The following is a 14,284-nucleotide window of genomic DNA, read 5'->3' as shown; positions in this document are numbered from 1 at the left end:
TCCAAATAGTCTCTCTACAACTGCCCCCAAACTTATTTGTAGTGGACTTTAAAGAGGTCACTTAATCTATTCCCCTGCTAGTAGAGATAGTTGTCCTATTTTTCAAGGTAGCAATTGTATTTATTAAACCAGCTATTCATTCGTTTCTTCAACAAGCAATGCTTAAGCATCTATTATGTGTCTCGTGCTGTGCTAAAAACTGCAAAAAAAAAAATCAAAATATAAAATAGGATCCCTGGACTTGAAGGATTTATAAGAGAGTTAAGTGATACAGGAAGAAAAGAAATTTGAAGGAGAGGCTAAGTCTGGGAAGGTTTCACAGATTCTAATCTTAACTTGGACCTTGAAGTAAGTATAGGATATGAATGAGGATAGAAAGGAAGAGAGGGAATTATAGGCAGGAGGCAGAAAGATGACTCAGTGGATAAAGCACAGGACCTGGAGACAGGAGGACCCCAGTTCAAATCTGTCTTCAAACATTTACTATCTATGTGACTAACTGATGTCATCTACCAGAAAAGGAAATGGCAAACCACTCCAGTTTTTGCCAAGAAAACCCCATTGACAGTATGATCCACAATGAAGACATGAGTCCGACATAACTAAAATGACTACAACAAAGAGATAGAGACGTAAATGAATATAATGTGGAGGAGAACAATGAGCCCATTGGAGAAGAGTAATTCAATAAGTTTCTTGAGGGTATTCATATTTGTTTTTACAACCCCAATATCTAGCACAGTGCCAGGTATACGGTAGACATTTAATCAACGTTTATTAACTGAATAATTGATGGCTACCTTTTATCCCCAAGGGTCCAGGGATTGGCCTTTTATATTTCCACCATCTCCTACTTCTGACTAAGGTTTCACTTTCCTTGACCCAATGAGAAAGAGAGCAAGTCTTTTCTCTTCCTGGGGAACCAGAGACCTTTTCTAAATTCAAACTCATCCTCCCCCTTCCAAAATCATAGGTCTGCCTTTTCTCTCTCTCTCTCTCTCTCTCTCTCTCTCTCTCTCTCTCTCTCTCTCTCTCTCTCTCTCTTCTCTCTCTCTCTCTCTCTCTCTCTCTCTCTCTCTCTCTCTCTCTCTCTCTCTCTCTCTCTCTCTCTCTCTCTCCCTCTCTCCCTCCCTCCTTCCCCCCCTTTCTCTCTTAGATCTTGATGGGGAAAAAAAGTTCATGCAGGTTGCTTGAAGAGTAATCTACATTTCAAAGGAAAATCAAATGGGATTGGGGCATCTGGGTGGCTCAGTGGATAGAGAGCCACACCTGGAAACCCAAGGTCCTTGGTTCAAATCTGACCTTGGACACTTCCCAGCTAAGTATATGTCACTTAAATCCAAATTGTTCACTTAAGCCCATTTGTTTAGCTTTGGAACTAATAATGGATTCTAAGATAGGTCAGGGTTAAAAAGAAAAAAAAGGGAGATGAGAAAGGGGAGCTTTGGCAGAAGGGGTCTAAGATGAGAGAGAACCTAGAGGAGTGCTGCTGATGAGGATGGGTGGTTTTGGCTACTCTTGATTCTTCTTTAATTCCATCTCATCACTGTCCCTCACTAGCATAGTGATGGCAAACCTATGGCACGAGTGCCAAAGATGGCATACAGTGTTCTCTGTGGGCATGTGGCTAACCCTCCCCCCAGAGTTGGTTACTAGAAAGGCAGAGGAACTTGGGCAGAGCTTCTCCCCTCCCCCTAGCAACTTGCCTGATAATATTTTTTCACCTTACCCACCCTTCTGCCCAGCAGCCCAATGGGAGCACTTCCTCCCTCCTCTGTGTGGGTAAGGGGAGAGGTGTACCTAGCATGTGATGGGTGAGAGGGGCACAGTACTCTCTCTGGGGGTGGGGTAGGAGTGGGCCTGGGACACAGCACTCCATCTCTGAAAGGTTCACCATCACTACCCTAGGGTTTGCACTAAGATGGTGATTGGGGGAGGTACCAAGATGGTGGTTCTATTCCTATGTAAAGTACATGCCTCAAGCATATCATGCAAACTAAGGATTCATACCCAGCAAAAATACTCTCGTCCAAGTCATCCAAACTTTTCCCTCTGGGCCTAGGGTAGTAGTATAGGTAGATTTAAATGTCGGCATGAGAGGTGAAATATATAAAAGCTGTAATGGAAGAAATGCTGTTGGGCCATCCCAGGACCAAGCTGAAGAAGGGCCTTACAGGGTTGTGTCTGGACTGCCGAGATGATTGGGTCCAGCAGAGGGCAGCAGCTGCCTAGACACAAGGCTAAGGAATGGAAACGTTCCCCAAGGCAAAGGGTTAAAAGGGAATCCACCTGGAGATGGCTTAATAGATTGCTAGAGGAAATGGATCACTCCACAGTGGCAGGCAACTCCCAAGGAATCTGGCCAAGGGCCAAGACAACCAGAATGGAGCTTGGGGTCCAGAAGATCAAGGGGCCCAAGTTAAAAGCCAACATGACCCCGAGAAGGGGAGAGACATTCTGAGGTGGCCACCCAAATGGAAACAAACCTCTTTGGACAGATCTTGTGTGAGGATGAAGCCCTTCTGACCTGCTGCTATCCCCTCAGGATCTCAAAGCCCCTCCAAGGACTGAAGCACCTAGAACTCCCAGAACCCCCCTAGAGTGATTATAAGGGCAGGTGTGTCTCCACCTCCCTGATGATGATGCTAGAGGGGGAGCTGGAAAGGGAGGGCGGTTCAGATTGAGAGTGGAGACCTTCCAGGACCTGGTCAAGACTGGAGGTCAGATTCAAGAGTTGAGTACACAGCATAACCAGAACAGATGGAAAGGTGATCAGGGCATTTCTGTGAGCAAAATCCAGGGGACACTGACTGAGTTGAGAATAAAATAGCTGTAAAAAGGACCATCATCCTCTAGGAACCAAGGCAGAGAGAATCCAGCAACTGTAAGGATGGGGGTGGGAGAGAGTAGAGGTAGAAGGGGCTGAGAAGAGGGCCAAAATGTAGTATCTGCAAGAGACTTTCATCCTTTGAACCCAGACTAGCCTAGTTATGTATTGGATCACTTAGAATTGTGGCAATTAGGGTTGCCTAGGTCATCTACTTTCATTGTTTTTACAAGCAAGGGATTTGAGGCTCAGAACAGTTAAATTACTACATCATGCAATCTAATCCAATAAATATTTATTAAGTGCCTACAACAGACCAGGCACTATACTAAGCATTAGAATCAATTAATGATAAGAAGACATTGCAAAAATCGACTTATAATCTAATGGAGAAGAAAACACACAAAGGGAGGCCAGAAGTGGGAGGAGAATTGGACCCCGGGGGTATACTAGGCACAAAGTCATCTCATTCAGTAGAACTGAAACCAGGCATGGGGTAGATGCAGAGTGGAGTGATCTGGGAGTCCAGTTTGGACCTTCTGATACCTATACGAACCAGGATTTGAACCTAGGTCTTCCAACTCTATATCCAATGCTCTTTCAGCTATCCTGAATTCTTCCACTGTAGAAAAAAAATAACATTGAGCTTCAGCATGGCTTGCTTGTACATGTGATTATCATGAGATGCAAGTGTCTGGATGCATCAATGGACAGGACTGAGAAAGTGGTACTCCAGAGGATGGAGTACAGTGGATACATAGCCTCTAAGATCCCTTCCAAAACAATATTATTCTATGAGACAAGATTGTGAACTTCAGTGCTGCAACTTTTGAAGGAAATAAAAAAATCTCCCCACCCCAAACCTCCCATTAATCCCCTGAGTGATAGATGCCAGTATAAAATTATGCAGAGAAACTCTAGCTTCATCAGCTGGTATCTGGCTTTATTCTTGCTACTGCATCAAATTTGTCCTCATACATAGGCAGTTATTTCCCATTTTGTATTCCACAGATAATTATATGTATATCAATATAATCACAATATTAGTGCTGGGAAACAAAGACAAATAATGAAAGAGTACTTGCCCTCAAGAGCTTATATTTTACTAGAATCGTATGGAAAGTATCTCATTCTACCCCTTTATTTTACAGATAAAGAAACTGAGATGCAAAGGAGAGGCTTAATTTATCCAAGGTCATATAGTTCCTGAATGGAACACTTGGGTCCAGAATCTAGATATTCTAACTTCCAGTCTAGAGCTCTGTGTTCTATGCCATGTTTCCCTCCCAAATGTACTACAATCCAAGCTCTGAAATAGAATAATAAACTGTAGGAAAACTATTACTTGTTGATTCTCTGGCTTGTGACTAGAGAGCTGCTACAAGAACCTAAGGCTGCTTATTTGTAATGGAGGTAGGAATGAGAAATGCTGAGGGATGCCACACAGGGATACTGGTACACAAGGGACTGCAAGGGAATGCTCTACGGTCTGCTCTGGGGTTTTGCCTATTGATCCCTACTGATGGCTGATTCTTCAATCTATTTCCTAACCTCCTTCCTCACTCACTCCCTCCCTTAACCAATCCTCTCCACCCAGTTCTTCTTGAAGCCTTTGGTTCCTTCCCTCCCCACTTGAGAAGACTATAAAGATATTCTTTTCCTTTCCTTTTTCAAGTCAAGGGGTTTATTGGGATAACAGGATGGGAAACTGAGGTAAGAGGGATAAGGATTTCCTTAATATAAATGAGATAAAATTGAGAGTTTGCAGAGTCACAAGTGTGAATCTTAGACAGTTAGGAAGATGGAGGACAGCAGCCCTTTCAAAATCTTCTTTCTTCTTCACAAATTAAGCCTGGCTGGTCTCCTTTCTCAGCTTCAATCCCAGAGAAAAACAAAGTTCAAAGACTCTAAGTTTCTCCTGTCCAGCTCAACTCTCTAATAGACCACCACCTCAAAAGCCAAGTTTCTTTTTCTTAACAGCTTCAACTACTCATAGCCAGAGACACAGAGACAAAGTCCCCAAAGCCCAGTTTCTCTTCTCAGTGTCAACTTCAACTGCTCAGAACCAGAGAAACCCCCAAAATCAAGTCAGCCTCACAAAGGTCTTTCAGCCAGCTTCAAAGCTCCAGGGAGAAGAGAGTGACTTCCAGTCAGAGACAAAGTCCCCTCCCCCTCTGTCAGCTCAAACTGCCAACAACTGGGAACATTCCATTGGTCTACAAGTCCTGCAAAACCTCTCTCTCTTCATGTCTCTATCACAGCTCTGTCTTTTAGGAATTCCATTCTTTTTGTGCTTGTTAACCCATTCAAGAGGTCCATCTCATTTTGAATTTGTCTGGCACTCTAAGGTGCTAATCACCCTAGTCCACAAGGAATGGAGCTTATAGTAAATCAACTGAAAGGAAAAGAACCCATACATTCCAAAATATTTATAGCAGCTCTCCTTGTGGTAGCAAAGAACTGGAAATCAAGGTGATGTCCTCCAATTTGAGGAATAGCTAAATGAATTGTATAGATGATTGTGATAGAATACCACTATGCCATAAGAAATTATGAATAGGTTTATTTAAAGAAAACTCAGAAAGATCCACATGAGATAATGAAGAGTGAACATGAGAGGAACCAAGAGAACTTTATATACAGCTACAGATTTAATATTTGAAGAATAAATTGTGAATGTTCACCTTCAGAGAATGAACTGAGAAATGGAAACACCAAAGACATAATCTACATATGCATAATTATTTGCTGGATGATGTGGAGATAGGAGGGAGGCCTGGAATGCCTAGAAATAAAAAATAAATAAATAGTTGTTGTTGTTGTTTTTAATAGTAAATCAGTTGGGTTTCTAGACTCTGTTTTCTTTTAGAGATCAAAGAAAATACTAAATTAAGTAGCAATGAAGAGATTAAACCTACAAAATCGTAATACTTTTTCAGGCATTCTTTTAGCAAATGCAAGGACTTACGACCAAGTTTTAGAAGGTCCTAATATTATTATAAATGGCAAAGATTTCCTAAACCAATTGTACACCTAGATTTTAGTGCTGCCTTATTACACATATATATTATTCATAAAGATAGTTCTAATTCTCTAGATCAACAGAGATTAGGAAGCCATCAATGTTTACTGAATATTGACACATTAATTTCAGCTTTTCCCCAAAATAACATTAGATAGCCCATGTATGCCAGGAAAATGCCAAATTCTGAATTTCTAAGGATATGACCTATGTCAAACATAATTTAAGATATAATCTTCCATACTTTGCCTCTGTTTCCTTCTCTATAAAATGAGTTGTAGTAGATGATTATATCTATGATTCTGTTGTAAGCCTGAGAATGACTTATGTCATTGTATTGGTCTTGATTGAATGAGACTTTTTACCAAGCTACAAAGTACTGATTTGATCTAAATTCCAAATTCCAAATTATTTTAAGAAAGTTTCATTCTAAAATGCATTTTAGGGGGCAACTGGGTGGCTCAGTGGATTGAGAGTCAGGCCTAGAGACAGGAGTTCCTAGGTTCAAATCTGGCCTCAGACACTTCCAAGCTGTGTGACCCTGGGCAAGTCACTTAACCCCCATTGTCAAGCCCTTACTGCTCTTCTGCCTTGGAGTCAATACACAGACAGGACAGAAGGTAAGGGTTTAAAAAAAAATGCATTTTAATACATTGCTATCTCTGGGTTTTCCTCCCACCTCTCTGACTGTTCCTTCTCGGTCTCCTTTGCTGGTTGGGGGAACCTTGTTTGTGCTAACAGTAGATGACCCAAAGGTTCTGCTTTGGACTTGACTTCCCTCCTCTTCCCTCCCCTCCTCTTCTCTCCTCTCCTTTCTGCTTCTCTTCTTATTTTACTTGGTGATCTCTTCAGCTCCCATCAATTCAATTATTATCTCTATGCAGATGATTCTCAAACCTATTTATCCAGCCTTAACTTCTCTCAAGACCTATTGGCTTACGTCTTTATTGGATATCTCAAACAAGTTGTCCTATACATATTTTAAAGACAATATAACCAAAACGGAACTTATTATCTTTCACTCTCAAATTCTACTTTCTTCATAGTTCTATCAGTACCACCATCTTCCCAGTTACCAGACTCAACCAGGGCATCCTCCTTGACTCCTTATTCTCTTTCTCCACCACCCCATATCCAATCAGTTGTCCAGTCCTGTAGTTTCTAGCTTTGTAACATCTCAAATAACCCCCCCCCCCCATCTCTCCTTTGGCACTGTACCATCCCGTTTCAACCCTAATCTTTCTGCTTTTTCTTCCTTGATATGCCTCTCTCCATTCAAGTCCTTCCTCCATGCATCTGTCAAAATGACAGCTTCCTTAAACATAGATCTGACCATGTAATCTCCCCCTCTCCTCCTCCCTCCATCCAGTCCAGTGGGTCTCTGTGACTCCCAAGATCAAGTAAAAAATCTGTTTGGCTTTTAAAGTCCTTCATAACCTGACTGCTCCCTGGTTTCCCAGTCTTTTTACATCTTACTCTCTCCTTCCCTGCCCTGATGTATTCTACAATCCAGTGACACTGGCCTCTTTGCTATTCCCTCACAAGACATTTTAACTCTTTACTCTGGATATTTTCATTGGTTCTCCCCCATGCCTGAATTCTTCCACCTCATCTCTACCTCTGAGCTTCCCTGGCTTCCTGCAAGTCTTAAGTAAAGTCCCACCATCTGCAAGAAACATTTTTTTAAGTCTCTTTAATCTTACTGCATTCCCTTCGTTGATTATGCCCATTCTATCATATATATATATATATATATATATATATTTATATATATATATATATCTTGCTTTTAGGTGGTTGTTTGCCTGTTTTCTCCCCATTTGACTGACTTCCTCGAGAGCACTGGCTATTTTTGGCCCTTTTTTGTATTTCTCGGTGTTCAGCACACAGTAGGTATTTAATAATTGCTTCTTGACTGATTAACTATTATTATCTATTTTAAAAAAAGATCACTAGATTTGAAATCGAAAGACCCAATTTCTTTCTTTTTTTTTTTTTATTAAAACCCTTACCTTCCGCCTTGGAGTCAATACTGTGTATTGGTTCCAAGGCAGAAGAGTGGTAAGGGCTAGGCAATGGGGGTCAAGTGACTTGCCCAGGGTCACACAGCTGGGAAGTGGCTCAAGCCAGATTTGAACCTAGGACCTCCCGTCTCTAGGGCTGGCTCTCAATCCTCTGAGCTACCCAGCTGCCCCCGAAAGACCCAATTTCAAGTCCTGGATTTCCTACTAAGCTCTTCATGCAAATATCATGTGTTAGTTTCATCTTCCTTACCAACGTAAAAGGAATAATTTGATACTGTCTATATACAGGATTGGTGTGAGAGTCAAAAGAGATAACACTAGGAAAGGGCCCTGTAAATACTAGGTTTAATTATTGTTATAGTACACTTTAGATTGGGGGGATTATGAGGATGACCAAAGAACTGACTGACTTTGGACCCAGATATTTTGGGTGGTACTGAAAATATTGATAAAAATAAGTAAGCCATTGCCTGTTGCTAGAAAAGGCTTTACTTATAGGAAGAGTCTTGTTCTAATGCAACAGTGAAGTTTTATCTGAGTAATCAAAAAGGAAATAAAAAAGAACATAATAATATGATTGATGATTTGTCATCACCTGAACCAATTAATATTTAGTCAGGACCCCTCAGGATCCTGGTTCTGTACTAGGCTCAGATAGTTACCTGCAAATGTTGTTAGGTGTAAACAAAACGTCATCTCTTGATTTTCAAAATAAGCCTATTCATTTTTTTTTAATTAAATTTCACTTAGCAGATTTCTAACCTTGGCATTTACACACAAAACAGTGATCATTATTTAAAGATTTAATGTGTCAGAATGTGTCTCCCAAATAGAAATGATAGACAAAGGGCAGAATGACAACTGAAACGCGCCCCATTTACAGTTGGGCTACAGAAACAAAACCTAAGCATTATAATGTGCCCAGGCAGCCGTGACTCATGCTCAGTTCTTCCAACTGGAATCTGAGGGAAATGCCAAAAGGGAATTCAAGTTGAAAACACTTCAACTGGAGACTTCTTACTTTGAGGAGGAATACAAACTTCTCTCATAAAGACAAAACTGTTCAGTTGGGCAGCTGATTATCCCGGGGCACATCTACTAACCTGGATGGGAAAGAGCTGGAAAGGTCTGTGACCTAGAGATAGGGATGGCAAGAAGATATTTAAAAACTGAAGGCCTGGGAATCCCTTTCTGGGCTTGGAGACTGAAATATAGGATTTATATATTGGAAAGGACTTCATAGATCATGTAATCCAATTGGAAAGGAAACCATGTGTTGCCAAGAATGAAAGCAGGCTAATCGGAGCTCAGGGCTAGACTAGAGTTGTTCAATATGCAGAAAAATGGACAAGCCTCACCAGAGCAGGCAAGCCAAACAAGCAAAGTGGAGATGAAGATTCCTGAGAAGATGAAAACAATGGCGGCTGAGGTCAGAACAAGAACCGGGATGTCTCCTTGAGGAAAAAGTTGTACCAATGGAGACTTGAAGCCAAGTGCCATCTTTTTGCAAATTGGTCTGCTCCAACTTTAAAAGATCAGCCCAACAGAAGGTGTTGATCCACTGGGATAGATAGTGGAATGGCTCCTTTCTTTCATTTCCTCCAAGGCTTTGTCAGAGAAAGTGCTAGTAGAATGAGGGATTTCCTGTTAAGCATGAAATTCCTTAAATCTCTTGACTGAGGGCTCTCTAGTGCTCCCACTAGAGCCAAGGAGCCAAGGTCCCTACAATATTTTCGCTGTGTCTTTGATGATCTTTCTCTAATGTGCCTTTTAACAAAGGGAAAGAATTTCTTCTTATCAAGTGTCATAAAAATATAAAATGGCCATCCTGGGGCAGTCCTGCTAACCATTCACTAGAATACTGTCAGATTGTACAAAAGGTTGCTGATGCTTTAGAAGACTATGATCAAGGGTTAGAGATATACTTACATGGTCAGAAATCAGTTTTTTTTTTCACTTTTAACAATTTGGGGAACTGCATATAGATTGCCTTATTGGCTATAATGTTGGGAATACCCTTTGATCTGATAATACCACTACTGGGTCTGTATCCCAAAGAAATAATAAAAAAGGGAAAGGACTTACTTGTACAAATATATTTATAGCTGTTCTTTTTGTGATGACAAAAATTGGTGATGGAATACTATTGGGCTATAAGAAATGATAAACAAGATGATTTCAGAAAAAAATGGAAAGATCTGTGGGAACCAATGCAGAGTGAAATAAGCAGAGCTGGGGGAACATTGTCCACAAAAACAGCAATATTAGATGATGATTATCTGTAAAAATTTGACTACTCATAAGCAAAGCACTGATCTGAGAGAATGCTGAAGATTAATGATGGGGAATGCTATCCACCTCCAGAGAAAGAACTGTTGGAGTCGTTTTTCATATCAGTGTTTCTTTGGTTTTATTTGCGGGGTTTGGGTTATGTATGAGGGTGCTCTTATGGCAATGACCCATATGGAAGTGTCTTTTGCATGATAATAAAAAAATGAAAAACAAAAGATTGCCTTATTGTCTGGATTAGAGATATTTTGTCTGAATGTATGCAGCATTAAAACAGATGAAAGATTATTTGAGAAAGAGAATAATCCTTGGGACCAGGTATTCCTAGCACATTCAAGCCTGGTAATCATTGAAGTAATGGCAGTGGTGAGTATAATCAGCATGATAACTATACCATTTCTTCATTCTGAATATCTATGCCACGCTTAACAGGAAAGATCATGCTTCTGAAGGGTAGTGAGTCCTAGGTAAGTCCTGACAGTAAGAAAAGGTGGGAATGTAAGCAAATTGTAAAAGTACATCCAGTGGGGTCCATCACTCAAATGGTTAACTAACAGCTCATTTGCTAGCCAGTGTTAGATATCTGAGTGTTATATAATTTGGGGACTTGACTAATTTTACCTCCTCTGTATTCTTCATGACTTTAGTCCTGTCCCTTCTTGGCCTCTTTGTTTCCAAATGAGAATCCTAACCATATGAAACCATATAAAATCATTTTATTATCATATTTGCATATGTTGGGATTTTTAAGGCATTTCTATATTCCTTAAGAAGTATAAATGCTGAAGTAAATTACTGGAATTAGAATCAAGAAGATCATGTTCAAATTTCATTTCAAATCACTTTCTATGTGATCCTGGGCATGTCATTTAAACTTTCTGAGTTTCTCAGTTTCCCCAAATGTAAATTTAGAAGTTTAAATTCTAGGACATCCCAGGTCTCTTTGCAGCTCTAAGTCTATGATCCAAATGTGTACACTAAATTATCCTCCTAAGAAATCATTCTAAGCCCATTATTCCCTCAGCTCCAAAATGCTCCCCAAATTAACTTAATTCACTTACATTTTAAAACAATGAGCACAGAGAGGTCTTATATTTTCTGAATCTTTTAAGTCATAAAAGACTACATCTTTATCATCAATCAGTTGGCTAAAAGATGTAAAGAATTCAAGATCTCGTTGTATTTAAAGCATATTGACCATAAGTTTTTAAAAAAATATTTGGTGGAGAAAAATGGCATCTTACATGCACTCTTCCACCAAGGTATCCCTCATGCATTTTTCAAGATTATGTGCAATGGGGAGTTAAATATCTATGTTCATTTAATGACAATAGCTCTGTGCCTTGGATCTGCCTTGCCAATAAAACAGGCTAAAAAGGAACAAGAGGGAATATAATGTTCCTCTTGGTCAGTGCAAACAAGAAATGAAAGACTCAAAGTCAGAAATAAGGCAAAGGAAGCAAGTCCACTAAGTGGGGCAGAGAAAAATTTTCTATTTGCCTTGTTTATTTCATTTGATTATTTTTTCATTAATTAATTAGTTTGCTTGTTACATTAAAATTCTCAGGTATCTCCTACTCTCTTTCCCCTCCCCACACTAGAAAAGGCATCATCATTTAACAAAAAGATACATATATATACATATATATATAAAACTATGTTTTGTTTCTATTTATTAGTTCTTTCTCTGGAGGGGGGCATACACAAGCCATTCTTGAAACAATATTTCTGTTGCTACATATAATGTTCTCTTGGTTCTGCTCATTTCACTTTACAGAATTTCATACAAGTCTTTCCATGGTTCTCTTAAATTAACTTGTTTCTCAATTCTTACAGCACAGTAGTATTTCTTCACAATCATATGCCACATCTTGCTTAGCCATGGCCCAATTGATGGGCATCTTATCAGTTTCTAGTTCTTTGCTACCACAAAGAGTTGCTATAAATATTTTAGAGCATATAGGTTCTTTTCCATTTTCCTTGTGCACCTTAGGAAACAAACCTAATAGTGCTCTTGCTGAGGTATACAGTTTTATAACTCTTTGAGCATAATTCCGTATTACTCTCCAAAATGGCTGGATCATTTCACAGTAGTATATTAGTGTCCAAGTTTTCCTACATCCCCTCCAACATTTCTCATTTTGCCCTTTTATCATTTTAGCCAATCTGATGGGTGTGAGATAATATAGATATAAATATAGTTATAGATATCTTATACATAATCTTCAATATTTTAAAAGACCTGTGATCTCATCATAGGTGTGCTCCAGCCTTCTCCTCATGTCCTTCATGACCTCTTCTCCTCCTCCTCCTCTTTCATGACTTCTTCCTCTTCCTTCCCTTTTTTCTCCTCCTCCTCTGACAGAGATCTCTCCTCCCCATTGGTGAGATTTGACACAGTCTAGTCTTGTTCTTGGGCCCAGCACACCACTTTCTGTTCATCTCCAGCTCTTTGTCATCTTCCTCTACCCAAAACTTGGACTCATGAGTGGCCATGCTTCCTTTCCAATTGTACATTTCTCTGACAGAAGGTAAGGATTCTAAAGTATAGAGATGAAGGAGGAGAGCATTCCAGGAATGGGGATAATCATCATTTAAGTACTGTCTCTGAGGGAAGAAATAAAATGTTGAGTTTGAGGAATAGGTTGCATTTAGCTGGGATATAGAGTTAGTAAAGGAAAATAATGTGAAAATAGGGTTGGAAAGGTATATGACTCTAGATTGGGCCAGGTCCTAGATTCCTGTCAGAGGAACTTAGATAGGTTGTCCCAAAAGTCTTGATGCAGTAGGAGATAAATAAGAATAGCTAACATTGCTTTGGCGCTTACTAAGTGCCAAGCACTTTGATGATGATTCAGGAAAGTATCCTGAGAAAGGACAACCAGACAAATAGAAGGGGGACTCAGAGCCGTGTCAAAGAATTCCCAGAAGAGTGTCTATAGGGGTCTATAAGGATTTAAGGTGGTCTATAATGTCAAAAGCTGCAGAGAAGTCAGGGTTGATGACTGAGAAAAGGCCATTGGATTGATCAGTTTACGAGAATAGTTTCAGTAAGGAGGAGGGGGATTCAGAAACCAGATTGTAAGGTGCTTCAAGGTTCAGAGAGATTAAGCATCAGTTCTCTAGTTCCTATAGTCTAGAAATGGGGTTCCTATGGTAAACTACTTAAGAGGCCTAGCAGGTCAAAATCTGTTCGGAAACTAAATCATAATGTGAGATAAGTTCTCCTATTAGGGCTGTTGTAGTAAATCAGATCTTAATGCAAATCTGTTTTCAAGAGATGCTCTAAAAGTGAAATCAGCAGGTCTTGGCCTCGATGGCAAGCTGGAGTAACTGAGAAGATGATGTTGCCTTCCAAAGTAAGCAGGACAGAAGGAGAGGAGGGTTTAGGAGCAAAGATAGCAAGTCCTATTTTAGTCGTATATCAAGCTTACGATGACTACTTGTCATCCAATTCAAGATGTCTGAGCAGTAATTGGAGATGCAAAGTCTGGGAGTGTGGTCGATTTGAGAATTCTGGGCAGAGAAATGGAAAGAACATCCATTGGAGCTGCCAAAGTCACCAAGTGAAGGTAGCATAAAAGGAGAACTAGTCAGCAGAGAGGGAAACACTGAAAATAAGTGGAAGAGCGGGGATGAAGGGGGGCCATCTGCTGGATGAGGTGGTGTGACATGGGTTCCCTTGAATCAGTAGAGAGGTTAGTCTTGATACAGAGTAAGGTCACTTTGTTGGAGGGCAGCAGAGAGCTAAAGTAACCTCATTTGGTCTGTGGGAACTCCATTTCCTCTATCTTGCCCCTGATCTTATTGGCATTGCAACCTCTACCCTGTCTGGGACAAACCCTGTTTGTTACTACTCAAACAGCAAGGACAATCCTATCTATTAGGGCCTGGTTATAAGCCACAGCTAACCTGAAGAAGAGCCTTTCCTGTTCCTGGCTCAGCTAATCACAGGAGACAGTCTACCCTATTTCTATTCTGTGAGCCTTCAGAAACAGCCCTGTCCAGTCTTCAGTTACCCTATAAGATTTTAAGCTTAGTCTTTTTGTTCCTTCAGGGAATCTCCATAGGAGCAGATTGGGGTAATCCCTTGCTGGGAAACTCAATAAACCCTTGTTGGTC

The 14,284-nt window shown here is 40.2% G+C and overlaps 1 long non-coding RNA gene across 1 annotated transcript in view; it reads left to right on the top strand.

The window, feature by feature from the left end:
- The window catches only part of LOC107648997 (uncharacterized), a 59,213-nt gene extending 55,045 nt beyond the window's left edge, over positions 1-4,168 (top strand). Inside the window, exon 3 of the long non-coding RNA XR_001622244.2 lies at positions 3,979-4,168. This is a non-coding gene — a long non-coding RNA (uncharacterized LOC107648997). The remainder of the gene's footprint in view (positions 1-3,978) is intronic.
- The last annotated feature ends 10,116 nt before the right edge of the window (positions 4,169-14,284 follow it).

The sequence above is a fragment of the Monodelphis domestica genome, chromosome 4, assembly GCF_027887165.1.
Source record: "Monodelphis domestica isolate mMonDom1 chromosome 4, mMonDom1.pri, whole genome shotgun sequence".
Classification (NCBI taxonomy): Eukaryota; Metazoa; Chordata; class Mammalia; order Didelphimorphia; family Didelphidae; genus Monodelphis; species Monodelphis domestica.
This window is presented reverse-complemented; position numbering and strand designations above follow the sequence as displayed.